At 42.7% G+C, this 19,182-nt stretch overlaps 1 protein-coding gene across 2 annotated transcripts in view; it reads left to right on the forward strand.

Annotated features, from left to right (window-relative positions):
• LOC135543308 (interleukin-1 receptor accessory protein-like 1) overlaps nucleotides 1–19,182 on the forward strand; it is a 538,127-nt gene that overhangs the window by 19,825 nt on the left and 499,120 nt on the right. Inside the window, exon 1 of one of the 2 annotated variants that reach the window (XM_064970485.1) lies at nucleotides 1,185–1,382. The exons of the other annotated variant lie outside the window; for it this stretch is intronic. The gene's annotated coding sequence lies outside the window, so the exon portion shown is untranslated. Of the gene's footprint in view, nucleotides 1–1,184; nucleotides 1,383–19,182 lie in introns of those variants that run through there. 2 annotated transcript variants of the gene reach the window in all.

A 19,182-nucleotide genomic window follows, 5' to 3' on the forward strand; every position in this document is an offset into this window, starting at 1 on the left:
CATGGATTCCATTTAAATGCTATAAACCAGGCTACATAAAACCAGGCTAGTGTATCACCCAGTGAAGTTATCATTTGATATTGTTCAACTTGTGTTGACATCCCGTCGTATTTGTGTGTGAAAAATCATATATCACTATTAGGAGGCCATATGCTATGTGTTGACTTTTTGGGGCATGTCCAACTCTAAACGCACATTTCTCACCTATGCCATGGGTTCCCAAACTTTTTCAGTCAGGACCCCCTTCCAGCATTGGGACCCCCCCCATCCCAGGACGAGACTGGGAAACCCTGCTCTAAGGTACACAAGAATAGACATGACAAGAGGGATACTGATGATGCACTACTCCATTTGATGCACAAAACTGATGATGCACTACCCAACCTACCTCTCATGCGTCCCACAGTTTGCGATCCACTAGCCCATGCGAAGATGGCTAGATAGATAAATGTAGTAATAGTGGACGGTTGGTCTGGGTAGTGTGAGTCTGATCATTTTTTCCATTGGGCGGCAGTACGTCTATCCTTAAACTTGAGAACTGCATTGCCGACCGGTTCACATAGTGACTGCGGTCTAGCGAGGGCAGGGGAATGAATCTGGTGTCTGGAAATGCACCACTAAATGCAAATTAACTGCAAGGCAAATAGTATTCAGACCTGTATTTATAGTTTCATATTTGGACTGTATGCACATCTGTTTTCTCCATCCACGGAATTTTTCCCCCGGTGCGTCTGTTGGTGCACGAGGACTCTGCGCGGGCTCTTGGATTTGGAGGACGGATCCATCAAGCTCGGATTGTGAGTGTTCGCATAGCGGTACGCTGAAGGAAAACCTAATCGGATGTGGTATTACAGAATACTTGTGAAATATAGCCTACATTATAGATAGCTCTCTGCCGTTCTGCAGCCTACATTATAGATAGCTCTCTGCCGTTCTGCAGCCTGTGAGGACCGCACGAGTTTTTTGGGTGGAGAAATTGTGTTTCGCAGCGGAGAGGTTTGGGGGACTATTTATAACCAAGGATCAGCAGTCTGGAATGCTTGATTTTCTCCTTCATTATATGTCAACCTTTTTCTCCTATCAGAGTAGATTTCCCCACCGCCGTCGGTCTTAATGTTATTTTCAAATTGACCCTCTGCACCTTTTTTTATTCGGCACTGAAAAAAGCAGATGATATGCGTATGTTCTTTGGACTAGACCCCGCTGTGGACAATTTGGCTTTTGCGTGAATGGGATATCTGTATATTAGGCATATTGTTCAACGACCTTTGTATAAGGGGACGAGGCGTGTTATTAGCATTAGCCTACACCGGCATTGTGATGGTGAGCTTTTATGGTCGGAACTGACAGCGGAATAGGATCATTTTGGAAACTGCTTGTGGGTAAGTTAATATGTTTTGTTATCAGTGCAGCGATGTAAAGTTTCTTGATTCAAACATTTAAATGTACTCAATGCAACACATTGGTTCTATGGTCAGGAGGCTGTTCCACCTTCTTACCATGAAAAACATTCCGATTTTTTGTGAAACCTGAATGTTATATGTAGCAATTTGAATGAGTCCCTTCCATAGTACCAGTGCCTTTAGTCCCGCGACTGCTCCACCTCGCAGCAGTGTATGCGCATTGTAAGGTATGTTCGTTTCTAAAGCTCGTTACGCATAGATTTGTATGCTTTGGGCGCTAGAGCACTCTTTGGGGATGTTTGAAATCGTGTAATGTTCATTGCGCATAGGCTACATTTCGCTGCTTGATAAACCTACTGTAATTGATTTGAACGTTATTTATATCTGTTAAAAGTTGTTACTCGGTGAAAATAAATGTGCACTGCAGCAATGGCACATTATCACTGAAAAATAGAAAGATTTTATGGCAAGAGTGAAACGATCATGTCTCTGATCATAAACGTGTGTGCGTGCAAATATGTGTGTGTGCGTTCGCGTTAGTGCATGCTTGTGTGTGTCCATGATTGATATATATATATATATATATATATATATATATATATATATATATATATATATATATATATATATATGTATATATATATATGTATATGTTTAGACTATGGCGTAACGGCTGGTTGCAAAGTTGTGTGGCGCTGGAAAGATGCGTGTGTGCATCCTCAACTGCAGATGGTGAACTAAATCTCCAAATCATTGGAAGACGCGCGCGGCATTGATCTGTTCGTTAATTTGAAGTGTGCGAATAGGTCACCAGTGAATTCCACCTTGAAATGAAAGTGACAGACACATAGCTCAGGAAAATTACGATTTGGATCTTGGATTGGCCACTAAACCTTTAGGTTTTAGCCACTGTGCCGTCAATGCATATGGGCCGGTGAAAGGATCATGGATTCTCTCACATCCCAGACCCCACAAAAGATGACAAGGTCGACATAAGCAACATTCAAGTGCTGTTTAACCCGTGGTGCTGAAATGACAGCTCCCAAGAGTCGACAGATTGAAGAGAAGAGCGTTAACCTGGGGTGTAATCATTAGTCCAAACCGTTGCAAACAGTTTGGACTAAAGCAATAGTTTATATTGGACAAATCCAGTCAGGTCCCTCCCCGTTTGGTTCCGTTTGCTTCCGTTTGGTTCCTAGTGAATACACCCCTGCATGTGTAGGTTACAACACAGGTGTCTGCCTCAAGCAGACCTACTGCACCAAAACTGTCAAATTAACTTTATTTGGCTGGACATGCAATTTTGCTCTCGCGAGCCTATATCGTGTGCAGTCAATATGTATGCCAAGTGTATATTGAAACCCTATCATCAATACAGGACCAAGGGAGAGAAATGAAGTTGCTCAAGGGACACAGGACGAAACGATTTTCAATGCGTCTCCTGCTGCTTTCACTCAATTCCTTTGGGTTGATTCAAACACAACAACAATGTCGCAGAAGACATGCTTCTTAACCCGCTGGGCATACACTGGTTGAATAAATGTTGTTTCCAAGTCATTTCAATGAAATTACGTTGAATCAACATGGAATAGACATTTCATTGACGTCTGTGCCCAGTGGGAAGGAAGGCCCTGTGGTCAGATATTGAGCTGGCTTGAATGCTTCTCACAGTCATTGATATAGAGATTTGACAATATTGACGCTCTTCAGATTATAATGATTCATCCATTTCAATTCACAATGTGATGCAGGTCATGGTCCTGCATTAGTTGCATTTTGTTACATTTACATTTACATTTAAGTCATTTAGCAGACGCTCTTATCCAGAGCGACTTACATTAACACGCACATCATTCAAATATAATGTGTATTTTTAATACTGTATGTCCAGTAATGACACAACAAGCATCCAAATGTATGATTTGAAGGACCACAAGACAGCACCGGAGATTTCCGGGCTCATTATGACATTGCACTCATGCATTCTGGTTAGCATCTGTATATGTTCAGGGGAGCCATCATAACCACTGATCTCCTCCTTGATTGATACTTTTAATTTTCAAGGAGCTGGAACCGAGGCTCCTCCCCCAACCTGCAGTCAAGTGGCAGAGAGAGAGAGTCAAAGGCTTTCAAATGATGGAGTTCATTAATGTTGTGGGAAATAAGAATGTCTGGCTATGGAACATTGGCTCAGTGCTGAGGAGTGATTGGAACAATTGGTTAGGATTTGTGAGGGAGGCACTGAGGGAAGTGGCGCCTTTATCGTTGTTATTAGATTACATTAATAAGACTCTGATGGAAATGAAAGAACACTGGCGTTGAGGGGAGAAGGAATGAGAGAAGGAGAGAGAGAAGGGGGAGAGAGAGGGAGCTAGGGAGGGTGAGAGATGGAGGGATTGAGAGGAGGGATGGAGATGGAGAGAAAGAAAGAATGTGAGAAAAGAGAGAGTAAGGGAGAGAGTGAGATGGAGAGGGAGGGAGGGAGAGAGAGAGGGAGAGTGATGAAGAGAGAGAACCAATAAAAAATAGTCACCATGTCATTGGATTTAGGTTAAAAGTTGGGTAAAAAAAATCCCTTTTTGTAAATCCAAGCAGTTTTTCAAGTTGTTTCAGTATTTTCTTTGGTTTAAATGACTTGTAGACAATGTTGATTCAACCTGTTTTTGCACAGTGGGTTGTAAGCCAATAGAATACGCATTGTAAGCCATTAAATACACTATTCACTGGAGGTACAAAAGTATGTGGACACCCCTTAAAATCTGTGGATTTGTCTATTTCAGCCACATCTGTTGCTGACAGGTGTATAAAATTCAGCACTTAGTCATGCAATCTCAATAGGCAAACATTGGCAGTAGAATAGCCTCACTGAAGACCTGTGACTTTCAACTTGACTTCCAACAAAACAATTAGTCAAATTTCTGCCCCATTATAGCTGCCCCGGTCAACTGTAAGGGCTGTTATTGTGAGGTGGAAACATCTATGAGCAACAACGGCTCAGCCGCAAAGTGGTAGGCTACACATGCTCACAGAACGGGAGCGTTGTCCTTGGTTACAACACTCACTACCGAGATCCAAACTGCCTCTGGAAGCAACGTCAGCATAATAACTGTTTGTCGGGAGCTTCATTAAAATGGGTTTCCATGGCCGAGCAAGCCTAAGATCACCATGCGCAAAGCCAAGTGTCGGCTGGAGTGGTGTAAAGCTCGCTGCAATTGGACTCTGGAGCAGTGGAAATGCATTCTATGGAGCGATGAATCACGCTTCACCATCTGGCAGTCCGACAGAAGAATTTGGGTTTGGCAGTTGCCAGGACAACCCTACCTGTCCCAAAGCATAGTTACAACTAGAGGTCGACCAATTATTGGAGGACCAAAAAAAGTCGATACCGATTAATCGTCCGATTTTTTTTAATTTTTTTTTATTATTATTATTTTTTTTTTTTTTACATTTATTTGTAATAATGACAATTATAACAATACTGAATGAACACTTATTTTAACTTAATATAATACATCAATAAAATCAATTTAGCCTCAAATAAATAATGAAACATGTTAAATTTGGTTTAAATAATGCAGAAACAAAGTGTTGGAGAAGAAAGTAAAAGTGCAATATGTGCCATGTAAGAGAGCTAACATTTTAAGTTCCTTGCTCAGAACATGAGAATATATGACATGAGTCTTCAATATTCCCAGGTAAAAAGTTTTAGGATGTAGTTATTATAGGAATTATAGGACTATTTCTCTCCATACCATTTGTATTTCATTAACCTTTGACTATTAGATGTTCTTATAGGCACTTTAGTATTGCTAGTGTAACAGTATAGCTTCCGTCCCTCTCCTCGCTCCTACCTGGGCTCGAACCAGGAACACCTCGACAACAGCCACCCTCGAAGCAGCGTTACCCATGCAGAGCAAGGGGAACAATCACTCCAAGTTTCAGAGCGAGTGACATTTGAAATACTATTAGCGCGCACCCCGCTAACTAGCTAGCCATTTCACATCGGTTACACCAGCTTAATCTGGTGGAATAATGTTCTGAGGCTGTTTTTCATGGTTCGGGCTAGGACCCTTAGTTTCAGTGAAGGGAAATCTTTCAATGACATTCTAGACTATTCTGTGCTTCCAACATTGTGGCAACAGTTTGGGGAAGGCCCTTTCCTGTTTCAGCATGACAATGACCCCGTGCACAAAGCGAGGTCCATACAGAAATGGTTTATCGAGATCGGTGTGGAAGAACTTGACCGGCCTGCAAAGAGCCCTGATCTCAACCCCATTGAACACTTTTGGGAAGAATTGGAACGCCGACTGTGACCCAGTCCTAATTGCCCAACATCATTGCCCGACCTCACTAATGCTCTTGTGGCTGAGAGGAAGCATGTCCCCGCAGCAATGTTCCAACATCTAGTGGAAAGCCTTCCCAAAAGAAATCTTGAAAGAAATCCAATTCCCTAGATGAGTTTTCAGCCTCTTTTCCGCCCAAGTATTTTTTAAAACCCTAGATCCACATTAAAGCAATCAGAGGCTATTGATCTGACACTGAGCTATTTATTTTCGCTGGCAGCATTCTCTCCATGTAAAGACATGTTTGATAGATCAGGTAGATTACTAGATGTCCAAGCGTCAGTCACAAAGCCCATAGAACATCTAAGACAAGGCAGTTGTATGAATACCAAGTCACTGTTTCAGCCTGTCTGTACTGTCACATTCATGCTGCTACAAGTCATTAGAAACATATTTCTGAGTAGCAGAGAGGGAACTAAAAGGAACCCTTGGAAATGGAAATCATCTGAATTGACTTTGTTGGAGGGATGTAGTCTCTATAAAAACACTTGCGCTTCAAAATAGGCCCCTCTTTACAACTGTGGCCCTACAGCTCTCCACTGCTCTTCTCAAAGCCCTCTGTCAGATTATCATTCAGTGGAGGCCAACAGCAAAACACATTTTCTCTCTTATTTCTTCAGGCGAGCTCAGATCGAGAGAAAAAAATACCATCTCTCTACAGAAATGAAGCTATCCAAGCTTCTATCTATCTGTCAGGTAGGCAGTGTGAGTGTATGGTACATATCCAACCATGGAATCAGCGGCTTGACTTTATTTAGCCTTTGAGTGTTTTGGCCCTATCATAACAGAGACAAGCTAATGTAGCTACATGAAAGCCGTAATGGAATCGTTTTCCAACTGTCTGTTTATATTGTAGCTCAGGAAACATATGGGGAACCTCCAAGAGGAACTGCTAGAAGATGAAAAACTGGTCAATTGTTTCACACACTGAAATAAAGATTGAAGCGATGAAACTGTAGTCCCACTCCCCACAGATGAAATTGCATTCTAAGGTGTAATCAATTTTTTTTCTTCCTTCTATCTATTTTTTTGAAAGCTTGAGGCAAGGAAAATAAAAAGCTGATGGTTTGTCAGTGATAGAATGTGCAGTCTAGGAGCTGGCCTGGATGATGGACTTAACATTTTCACCCCTTTCCCCCCAAAACCTGTTTCCCTGCAATGTTTGCATGTGATGCTAAAGGAGCCTAGACTGCTTAGAGGATGAAGTCGATGTGTTTTAGATATTTGAGAGGTAGGCGTGTGAAAGGAGATGGAAAGTGTCACGCAGGTAAAAAGCAAAATGGGCAATTTTTCCTTCAATTTCTCCCTTCTCCATTCGGAGCTCTGCTGGCCCATTCATGATGACTCCGTAGTGACACACAGCGCATTGCCACAGAGATAAACCTTCCCTCACAATCTGCCTGCGTTTAAAAAGAACAAAGACCTTGGATATGTTGTGCTGCCAGCTGAATGTCTCTCCAATACAGGAAGTAGAAGACAACATGCACCGACTCAGTGTTCCTGACCAATGATATATCCTCAAGAGAGAAGTGTCCAATTTCACAGAGAGCATGTATTCACATGCCGTTTCTTCAGACTCCTCTTCCACAACACTGTGTTGTTAATTTCATCTATTTTTCACCCCAGACTAGTCAATGACAAAGGGGAACACATTATTGTAGTTGTGTTGCTAAACAAACACCAGAGCTGTGGTCTGGATGTGAATGTCGTATTATTTATGGGCCCTGTTTATTTCCCAGAATGCTGCTGTTGTGTCAACTGCAAATTCGACTGCGAAGCCGTTCCTTGGCGAGAGCCAGCGTTCTCCATGAGCCCTCCACATATCCCCAACAACCCCAGCGAGAGTGGCCCTCAATAGGCCCTGATTTATTGGGTCACTTTATGAGAAGGGCCTGGGGAGTCGGCTCTCCTTGTCCTCCAATATTGAATCCTGCCTTCCTCACATGGAGTGTTTTTTCCCACATTGTTTTTCAATGCAGTAAATGTGTGTTGTTTCTGTCATGCTCTCCATGGTACCTAGACCCCTCCCTTCCAATCCTCCTTATCCTATCAGTTTAGTCTTGATTACTGGTGCTGGCTCCATTTCAGGACAGGGGGCCACTCAGAGATACAATCAGAGCAGCAAATAGTAGGCAGAGGGGTACTGATAGGAAGCAGGGAGCGATGGAGGGAGAGCGGGGGGCAAGGAGAGCGGGAGAGAGAGCGGCAGAGAGATAGAGGGAGAGAGAGATATAGAGAGATATAGAGAGATATATATATAGAGAGATGCCGGTCTGCAAATTCACGTCTATAGTAACTCCAACACAGTTTTCCCTCCCCTCTCTCTGGCTCTTTCAGCTGCAACACTTGTCTGGTTCTTCGGGTTGACTTTTCAGCAGACAAATTGACCTTTTTTGCCTTGGGTTCTTACTGTGTCTTTTCCCTCTGTTTTCTATTGAGCGAGCCATTGAACCGGTTGTTAGGTGGCTGGTCTGCTGGAGTTCTAGTTCTGTGTTCCGCTCCCCCCGGGGCTATACCCTCTGAGACCCTCGTGACACCCTTGTGGTTCTACAGTGTTTTGGCTTATTAAATGTGAACGTGAGGGCAGTGGTTCAATAAGCCTCCAGTTTCAGGCATGCTTATCTTCATCCAGTTGAGGGAATGGGGGAATTGTTACATGTGTGTACGTTGAGTAACAACCCTCCATTTATGTTTACATGTTAATAATGAAGACCAGTGAGTCCACTTTCCAGCCATGCTCAGAGGAAGCTGGGATTCTACCATGGGAAGCCTCACAATGTTACAGGATTATGTAATGCATATATATTGGTATCATTCAACAGAAAAGTCATCTGACAATAGAAATTAGCTTTAGGAGCTATTGTACTCCTAGGAATGGGACCTATTCCTTTGCTGTCGTACTGTAGCCAGCCAATTTGACAATTCACCGCCTCTCGCCCTATCCCTCCTCCCACCACCCTAACACATGCAATCTACTGCAGTCATCAGTGTGCATATCCTTTGGAATAACAGTAGTAGAAGTCTGTTTCACAGTTCACCAGCTGCTGTGTTTCAGTTTCCTCCCCAGCAGATTGAGTTGATCCTACTGATGGATGATGGAGCAGTATACCAGCTCTAGAAGACAGCCTTGCATCAATCATCCTGGCTTCCAGCTACTTCCTCCTTGGCCCTCGTCCCACCTACCTGCCTGCCTGTCAGCCATACCCCCCCCCTCTCTCCTTTAATGAGTGGAGTGGAGGGGTGGGTGTCTCCTCCCAACTAGATTGGCCCTCAGTAGGGAACAGTGTCAAGTCCCATTTGAGTGGGATGATTGGATCTGAAGAGGTTTCTTTTGGTGTCGAGTGTAGTGGATGGAGGGGACTTTGGATGGCAGGATAAAACTGCTGCTGGATAGGTTGGTCTCTCTCCTTTTCTAGAAAAGTTTGCAGAACTCTGGAGAAATTAAGTGCTCTTGTACCCTATAATATCTTTCTTTGTACTGTTGACGGATCTCAGTGGAAGTGGTCTTATACAATATACTATATTTATTTGTACTGTTGACATAGTTATCTTATACAATATGAGAAATAAAGTTATCTTATACAATTTCATAGCTTTCTTTATACTGTTGACACAACAAGAGAAATTAATCTTACACAGTATGTGTAACGGTTTTCTTCCGTTGAAGGAGAGGAGGACCAAAATGCAGAGTGGTTAGTGTTCAACATGTTTAATAAGGACAATAAACGTGAACACTACAAAATACAAAACAACAAATGTGAAAAAAACGAAACAGTCCTATCTGGTGCATAGACACAAAGACAGAAGACATACAAACTACCTAGAAAGGAAACAGCCCCATAAACATACAAAACCCCTAGACCAGACAAAACACATAAATCCCCCATGTCACACCCTGACCTAACCAAAATAATAAAGAAAACAAAGATAACTAAGGCCAGGGCGTGACAGTATGATATCTTGACAGAACTCAAGAGAAATTAACTTCTTACGTCGAGCAATCCCGGATCCGGGATCCTATTTATAGCCTCAAGCTCAAGCTCATTAGCATAACGCAACGTTAACTATTCTTGAAAATCGCAAATGAAATGAAATAAATATATTTGCTCTCAAGCTTAGACTTTTGTTAACAACACTGTCATCTCAGATTTTCAAAATATGCTTTTCAACCATAGCTAAACAAGCATTTGTGTAAGAGTATTGATAGCTAGCATAGCTATAAGCCTAGAATTCAGCCAGCAACATTTTCACAAAAACAAGAAAATCATTCAAATAAAATCATTTACCTTTGAAGAACTTCAGATGTTTTCAATGAGTAGACTCTCAGTTAGATAGCAAATGTTCAGTTTTTCAAAAAATATTATTTGTGTAGGATAAATCGCTCCGTTTTGTTCACGTTTGGCTATGAAAAAAACCTGTATCCAGTTATAGCCTCAAGCTCATTAGCATAACGTAACGTTAACTATTTATGAAAATCGCAAATGAAATGAAATGAATGTGCTAGCTCTCAAGCTTAGCCTTTTCTTAACAACACTGTCATCTCAGATTTTCAAAATATGCTTTTGAACCATAGCAAAACAAGCATTTGTGTAAGAGTATTGATAGCTAGCGTAGCATTTAGCGTAGCATTTAGCGGGCAACATTTGCACAAAAACCAGAAAAGGATTCAAATAAAATCATTTACCTTTGAAGAACTTCGGATGTTTTCAATGAGGAGACTCTCAGTTACATAGCAAATGTTCAGTTTTTCCTGAAAAATTCTTTGTGTAGGAGAAATCGCTCCATTTTGTACATCACGTTAGGGTACCAAAAAAAAACGAAAATTCAGTCATCAAAACGGCGAACTGTTTTCCAAATTAACTCCATAATATCGACTGAAACACGGCAAACGCTGTTTAGAATCAATCCTCAAGGTGTTTTTCACATATCTCTTCATTGATATATCGTTCGTGGATGTCTACTTTCTCCACTGAATCGCTTGGAAAAAGACGTGCCGTTGAAGATGACGCACCAATTTCGACGGAGGACACCGGGCGGACACCTGGCAAATGTAGTCTCATATGGTCAATCTTCCAATGATATGCCTACAAATACGTCACAATGCTGCAGACACCTTGGGGAAACGATAGATCGGGCAGGCTCATTCCTTGCGCATTCACAGCCATATAAGGAGACAATGAAAAACAGAGCCTCAAAAATCCTGCTCATTTCCTGTTTGAAGTTACATCTTGGTTTCGCCTGTAGCATCAGTTCTGGGGCACTCACAGACAATATCTTTGCAGTTTTGGAAACGTCAGAGTGTTCTCTTTCCAAAGCTGTCAATTATATGCATAGTCGAGCATCTTTTTGTGAAAAATATTGCGCTTAAAACCGGCACGTTTTTTTTATCCAATAATGAAATAGCGCCCCCATAGATGTAAGAGGTTAAGTTCTCTCATACAGTATAATATATTGGTACTGTTGACAGATCTCTGGAGAAATGAAGTTATCTTATACAATATAATGTCTTTCCATGTACTGTTGACAGAAATCAAGAGAAATGAAGTGCTCCTTCCTATAGAATATAATATTATTATTTGTACTGTTGCCAGAACTCAGGGGAAATGAAGTTCTCTTATACAATATAACATCTTTCTATGTACTGTACTTTGCTCATGGACAAGTCTATATGAATCAACATACTTGTTTAGTGTGGTGAGCGCTCTTGTAGCAGGTTAAGGTTTATGGAAACTGATTTTGAGGTTGTAAACTATGTCTGAACAGCTCTGTCATTTCCATGTCAATGGGTTGAGCTGAGTCTTGCTCAGCAAGGGGAAAGAATGGGCCATAAAGCCTAATGCGTTGCCTGAATAATGCAGGTGTGGAATTTCAATAGTGGGGCAGCGAGCGAGCGGTCTGAGCTGTACTGTGTGTTTGGAGGAGAGATTTGAGATGGATGGCTTATCTTTTATTAAACATGCGGTCGGTGTGGAGGGGAGGCTACAGTACTGACAGAAGCTCTGCTCTCCCCTCGCTCCTCCTCTTCTCCTCCTGGGGATGATTTATCCCTCCTCCCTTCCCTCCCTCTTGTCCTCAGCAGCCTCCGTTTTCATCCTCAGGACGGGGCTACAGCCGGGCTCTCCCCTGGACCCCTGAGCCCCCCCCGCCGCCACGGCCTATCCAATAAGAAGGCTTCATTAGTTTTATCTTTATTTCCCTGCTGCTCGGCTACGGCTGGGCCGAGCTGGGACACAGAGGGCGTTAGCAGGCAGGTCGGGGATCTGAGGGGGATTGAACAGGACTCCTCCTGGTCCTGTTTTCTCAGGTTTTATTGAGCTGAAACGATTGGTAGAGCAGAGCAGAGAAGTAGCAGAGGTTGATAAGAATGGGGGGGGGGGTGAATCTGTAGTGAATTGGATTTCAAATGAGGGCTATGTGGTGCGTGTGCTGTGTTGTTGATGATGTATAGCTATCTTCTGTCACTGCTTCCTTCCTGGAAGCTTTTTGGAGAGGTGAGATTGTGGCTTGTAATGCTTGAGATCTAGTATCATTGCCATGCATTTAATCACTGTAGCGTTGAGGTACATTATGAAATTAAAACTTCATCCATGTTGACTTTAAAAGCTTCTTAGCTTGAACCAAGGAAAATTACAACCGCTAAGGGCAATGAATTGCCAATGATTAAGGGTATATAAACCGTTGTTTTAGACTTGGCTGAAACAGCAGAGAGTAAGTCTTGTTCTTGTCAGGTGGGAACGAGGGACTTGTTACAGACATCACTCTCACTGTTATTTCATAAGTGGACAAATCGGGTCAGATTGCTCTGTGTCTTTTCCCCACAAGAGAAAATAGCAAGCTGCTTGTAAATTGTTCTCTCCCCATTCTCTCTGTGATTCACTCAAAATAAAGTCTCCCTCTGTCCTGCCCACGTGACCAGCAGTTCTCATATTGTCAGAATACAGGCCTTCACCTCTGCATCAAGTCTATTTAATTGGACATCCACATCCCTATTATGGAAAGCATCAATTGTACTCCTTGCCTGGCACACAAAGCGCTTATGGGGTGGCCATTTTGGGGTCCACTCCACTGATTGTGTCACATATGACTTCTCTTGGTGATTCATCTAAATAAGCTGAGGAGCCATTTCTGGGAAGCTGTAGCAGGTGGTGTTAGAACAGTGCTCTGCACCTCCTGCTTATTAACCCTGAACCCCAATGGCCGGGAGGCTTGAACCCACTGGCTCACAGTTGCATCACTTTCTCTGGCTTCACAGAAGAACACAAATGATGCAAATCATTCATGATTCAAAAGGAGAGACAGAGTTGAAGTGCGAACAAGTATATCATTTTCTATTTTGACACCATGTAGTAGGAAATTGGCTGTGATTTTTAAATTGGTTAACTTGACTCTATTAAAACATGTCGCTCATAGAAGTGGTAGCAAAAAGGTGTTATTTCACCCTTTTCAGGTAAAATACAATACCTTGCACCTCATGAGAAATTTCATTCTCAAGTATTGACCCACCTGTGGTGCCTTTGCTTTCTGCAAAGGATTCAAGTTTTCACAAGGTGTCACACTAGTTACGTGCAGTGGTAGAGAATGACAGCAGCCACAAAGAGGCATTGTACTCTATTTCATGCTGTTTCGTGCTGTTTCCGGTCCACAGTGGGACTGGAAGCCCTGGGACCTACACTATAACAGCATGCACAGCTTTTCAGGTCCACAGTGGGACTGGAAGCCCTGGGACCTACACTATAACAGCATGCACAGCTTTTCAGGTCCACAGTGGGACTGGAAGCCCTGGGACCTACACTATAACAGCATGCACAGCTTTTCAGGTCCACAGTGGGACTGGAAGCCCTGGGACCTACACTATAACAGCATGCACAGCTTTTCAGGTCAGGTGGGACCTACACTATAACAGCATGCACAGCTTTTCAGGTCCACAGTGGGACTGGAAGCCCTGGAACCTACACTATAACAGCATGCACAGCTTTTCAGGTCCACAGTGGGACTGGAAGCCCTGGGACCTACACTATAACAGCATGCACAGCTTTTCAGGTCCACAGTGGGACTGGAAGCCCTGGAACCTACACTATAACAGCATGCACAGCTTTTCAGGTCCACAGTGGGACTATAACAGGCACAGCTTTTCAGGTCCCAGTGGGACTGGAAGAACCTACACTATAACAGCATGCACAGCTTTTCCGGTCCACAGTGGGACTGGAAGCCCTGGGACCTACACTATAACAGCATGCACAGCTTTTCAGGTCCACAGTGGGACTGGAAGCCCTGGGACCTACACTATAACAGCATGCACAGCTTTTCAGGTCCACAGTGGGACTGGAAGCCCTGGAACCTACACTATAACAGCATGCACAGCTTTTCAGGTCCACAGTGGGACTGGAAGCCCTGGGACCTACACTATAACAGCATGCACAGCTTTTCAGGTCCACAGTGGGACTGGAAGCCCACCTACACTATAACAGCATGCACAGCTTTTCAGGTCCACAGTGGAACCTACACTATAACAGCATGCACAGCTTTTCAGGTCCACAGTCCAGCTGATTTCACTCCTGGGGTCTGATTTCTACATGGGAACCCAGGTGTGTGCACTGCCCAGCCAATCAGCGATATTCATTATAGCGATTGCCAGGGAGGAACTAAGCAGGGCTGTTGAACTCAAGGGTGTTAGTGAGTCGTTCTCCCCAGCAATACAGACTCATAACTGGCTTCCACTAAAACAACCCTGTAGCACCTGGAAACCAATAGGTCACAGTCCTCAGATTGATCAGTAGTTACCCTGGACACAGCACTAAGCCTGGAATTTGTCCATTTAACCATTTATAATCTAAGCCGGGGGGGGACTAACTTATTTAATAGTTTTAGTTTGGCATTACTGCTATTAATTAACCAATAAAAAACGCATTGAATAACAGATTCACTACATGGAACAACAAATGTTCATGAGAACACCAATTTTCAGGATGTCTCATGGTCTGACAAACACCACTCTAGCTCTGCCACCTTTCACTGCAGATATGGAAGGGCAATATCGGCAGATGCAGTGGATTGAGAGGCAGCCCGTACAAAAAAAAAAAAAAAACTGTATCTCTAGCTTAAACAGGCATATTTTGATGGTGACTTTTTCAATGATGTTAATTCGATTTCCACAGTTGGCGTGGCAATTGTAGGCCAAGGGTTATAGTGGGTTCAGGGAGAGAGTGTGTACAGTTCATGGAACAGCTTGAATTGGGAATAGTTAATAATGTATGTCCTTTAGGAAGTTACTGGCAGCATACAGACAAACTCTCCTTTTTCTCTCTCTCTCTCTCTCTCTCTCGCTCAAATGCTCTCCTCTCCCTCTCTCTCTCGCTCACATGCTCTCTCTCTCTCGCTCACATGCTCTCTCTCTCTCTCTCGCTCACATGCTCTTTCTCTCTCTCGCTCACATGCTCTCTTTCTCTCGCTCACATGCTCTCTCTCTCTCTCTCGCTCATATGCTCTCTCTCTCTCTCTCTCTCTCTCTCTCTCTCTCTCTCTCTCCTGGCATGGCACCTGATATCTCCTCCAATCTTTTCCATATACTCTACTCCTTACTGTATCAGCATTATGATGGTGGATGGGGGGATCAGATCATCTGAAATTGAATAATTTGGGTTGCAAAATTCTGGGAACGTTCAATATATTCTTTGGTTTTCACGAAATCCCGTTTGGAGGATCCCCGGAATCAGGCGGGAATAAGCAGGAAATCTGGTATCCTCCAACCAAGATTTCTAGAAAACCAGGGATTTTATTGAGCGTTGCAAGAATTTTGCAACCCTAGGAATAATTCTGTGTGCAGAGCCGGGCATTATGTGTGTGGATGTAGGTGTGTGGATGTAGGTGTGTGGATGTAGGTGTGTGGATGTAGGTGTGTGGATGTACGTGTGTGGATGTACGTGTGTGGATGTAGGTGTGTGGATGTAGGTGTGTGGATGTAGGTGTGTGGATGTAGGTGTGTGGAGGGTATAAGTGATTGCAACTGTTTCTCACAAATAGAAATGTTAATAACTTGCAAAGGCAGCAGGCAGATAAGGTTTTTTCCTCTGCTCCTCTACAGAGAGAGGGGGACGAGGACGAGGAGATGGTGAAAAGAGGAAGGGAGGGAGGAGAGAGGGAGGGGCTGTTGGAAGACACATTATTCTGGTGCTCCTCTAGTAAGAGCCACTAGTGAGAAAGGGCCCTTCTCTGGCAGAACCTTCAAGACAGTAATTGAATTTGGTTGAATCCAGCGAGGGATAAATACAGGGACTAATAGACAGGGACTAATAGACAGGGACTAAGAGACAAGGAGGTAGGGGGGTGAGGAAAAACAACTGGACAGCAACTGCAGTCGACAGTAGATTCTAAGGAGCTTCCTCCTTTTGCAGACCCTGCTAATTCAATGGTTATGGACCATCAGTGACTTGCTTGTTTGTTTGCGTCATCGCTGCAGCAGGGGGTAGTCGGCTACACTGCACTACAACAGGGAGCTCATGTCAATTCTCATGCTCCCCTCCCACACTGTGGGCTGTGTAAATAGCTAGCACTTGATTCTCTCCTCTCAGTATTGGGGAAAACACACTCTGAAATAACAAGAGGTTGATATTCACTTATTAACCAGGATCCACTTGAAATCACTGATTATGAGAATTATGATGGTAAATGTTTTATACAAACAAGAGTAGCACTTCATTTTCGGCACATAGTTTCCCAGCTGTTTACTAAGCAATGGCATGGTAAATGGTCATTACACAGTAATAACCTAGGAATGACTGTTTTAGCGACCTATTCACAATTCAACAGACCTATCTGTGTATCACGGAACAACTACATATCTGCCTTGCATTTTCAATCCAAACCACTGCTACAGTAGTGAGCTTGCAGTTCCAGGAACATATTATGGTAATATTTTGAATCCTGTCTGTTTAATCCTATAATCCCTTATTTATTCTGTTTTTGATATACTCTGGACTATGATCAGTCTGCTGCAATACCACCTGCAGATGACTTGTTAGCTCATCAGTAACGATGCACTGAGGTAGACAAATAAGTCTCTATTGTTATTCAGGGTTATTATTCAATACCACCTGCAGATGACTTGTTAGCTCATCAGTAACGATGCACTGAGGTAGACAAATAAGTCTCTATTGTTATTCAGGGTTATTATTCAATACCACCTGCAGATAACTTGTTAGCTCATCAGTAACGATGCACTGAGGTAGACAAATAAGTCTCTATTGTTATTCAGGGTTATTATTCAATACCACCTGCAGATGACTTGTTAGCTCATCAGTAACGATGCACTGAGGTAGACAAATAAGTCTCTATTGTTATTCAGGGTTATTATTCAATACCACCTGCAGATGACTTGTTAGCTCATCAGTAACGATGCACTGAGGTAGACAAATAAGTCTCTATTGTTATTCAGGGTTATTATTCAATACCACCTGCAGATAACTTGTTAGCTCATCAGTAACGATGCACTGAGGTAGACAAATAAGTCTCTATTGTTATTCAGGGTTATTATTCAATACCACCTGCAGATGACTTGTTAGCTCATCAGTAACGATGCACTGAGGTAGACAAATAAGTCTCTATTGTTATTCAGGGTTATTATTCAATACCACCTGCAGATGACTTGTTAGCTCATCAGTAACGATGCACTGAGGTAGACAAATAAGTCTCTATTGTTATTCAGGGTTATTATTCAATACCACCTGCAGATGACTTGTTAGCTCATCAGTAACGATGCACTGAGGTAGACAAATAAGTCTCTATTGTTATTCAGGGTTATTATTCAATACCACCTGCAGATGACTTGTTAGCTCATCAGTAACGATGCACTGAGGTAGACAAATAAGTCTCTATTGTTATTCAGGGTTATTATTCAATACCACCTGCAGATGACTTGTTAGCTCATCAGTAACGATGCACTGAGGTAGACAAATAAGTCTCTATTGTTATTCAGGGTTATTATTCAATACCACCAATTTCAAGTGCCTCCTATTGCCTTTGAACACCATGTATCTTCGTCTTCTTTAAAAAAATATTTTGTATTTATTTCATGTTTATTTAACTAAGCAAGTCAGTAAGAACAGATTCTTACTTACAATGACGTCCTACTAAAAGGCAAAAGGCCTCCTGCGGGGACGCGGGCTGGGATTAAAAATATAGGACAAAACACACATCACGACAAGAGCGACACCACACCACTACATAAAGAGAGACCTAAGACAACAATACAGTATAGCAGCAACACATGACAACAACATGGTAGCAGCACAACATGGCAGCAGCACAACATGGTAGCAGCACAAAACATGGTACAAACATTATTGGGAGCAGACAACAGCACAAAGGGAAAGAAGGTAGAGACAACAATACATCACCCGAAGCAGCCACAACTGTCAGTAAGAGTGTCCATGATTGGGTCTTTGAAATGGCAACATCATTTACATGCCATGCACTGGCGCCCAATCACAGTTATCACAGGAAGCTAGTAATCCTAGGCGATTGTGTCTATTTAATCATTCTGTGGTCTGTTTGTAAGAGAGGGACCACATCGAGAGTATCTTTGGTGGTAATGTTTGCAGCGACACGAGCGAGAACGCTAATTAAAATGATAAGATTTGGGTGTTGCTTTATCGTTTTAGTGTAGTGAGGGGGTGACTTGTGAAGCGTCGTTAGCTAACTAGCGCCCGGCGCTACAATGGCCCTTTCATAGCGGGGTGGTTTGTGGTGGTGTCGTCATCCTTGGCTGCAGTCTCATCTGGAACTGACACACTAACACGGTCTCCTCAGGTTTATTGTGGTTTACTGGGTTCCTTCCTCCAGATTCTGTGTTGTGTCTTTGTCGGGTACTAAATGTCAACGTGAAGTTTTTAAACATTGGAAGCTACCACATGTCAATTGAATTGACAGGCATTGAAATGAGGGAGCTTGCCTCGTGAGATTATTGGCAGTCTTTGGGCTGCTTCCTTATTGGTTGTTAGATCATACAACCACCCCCAAAACAGTGGCCTAACACCAGAGGAATTCAGATTAGAATTGATTATGTAAAGGATTAGGGAGCAGGTGATATTAACATGTTAGTTAGCATGGCAACAAAGCCAGATATATTATTACTCACTACTTTGACACAGCTTCATGATGAAGTTCATTTTATATGGGTCCATGATGATAAATCCTTAAAGAGAGGAATAAAAAGAAAACATTTGGAAAATGGATTTGCATTCGGGCATAATTTATTTGAAAGGCTAATTGCAGATTTGTAGGCAGCTGCAGAACATGATATCAAATATTTGTTTTCCCCGTTTTGATCTATGATCCAGATGAGTAAATGATGATTAAATTATTTGCACGTGGCGTAATATGAAAGCCACATCTCATTCAAAACAACAGCTGTGTTTACACAGGCAGCCCAATTCTCATCT

Source organism: Oncorhynchus masou, chromosome 7 (genome assembly GCF_036934945.1).
Source record: "Oncorhynchus masou masou isolate Uvic2021 chromosome 7, UVic_Omas_1.1, whole genome shotgun sequence".
NCBI classification, from domain to species: domain Eukaryota; kingdom Metazoa; phylum Chordata; class Actinopteri; order Salmoniformes; family Salmonidae; genus Oncorhynchus; species Oncorhynchus masou.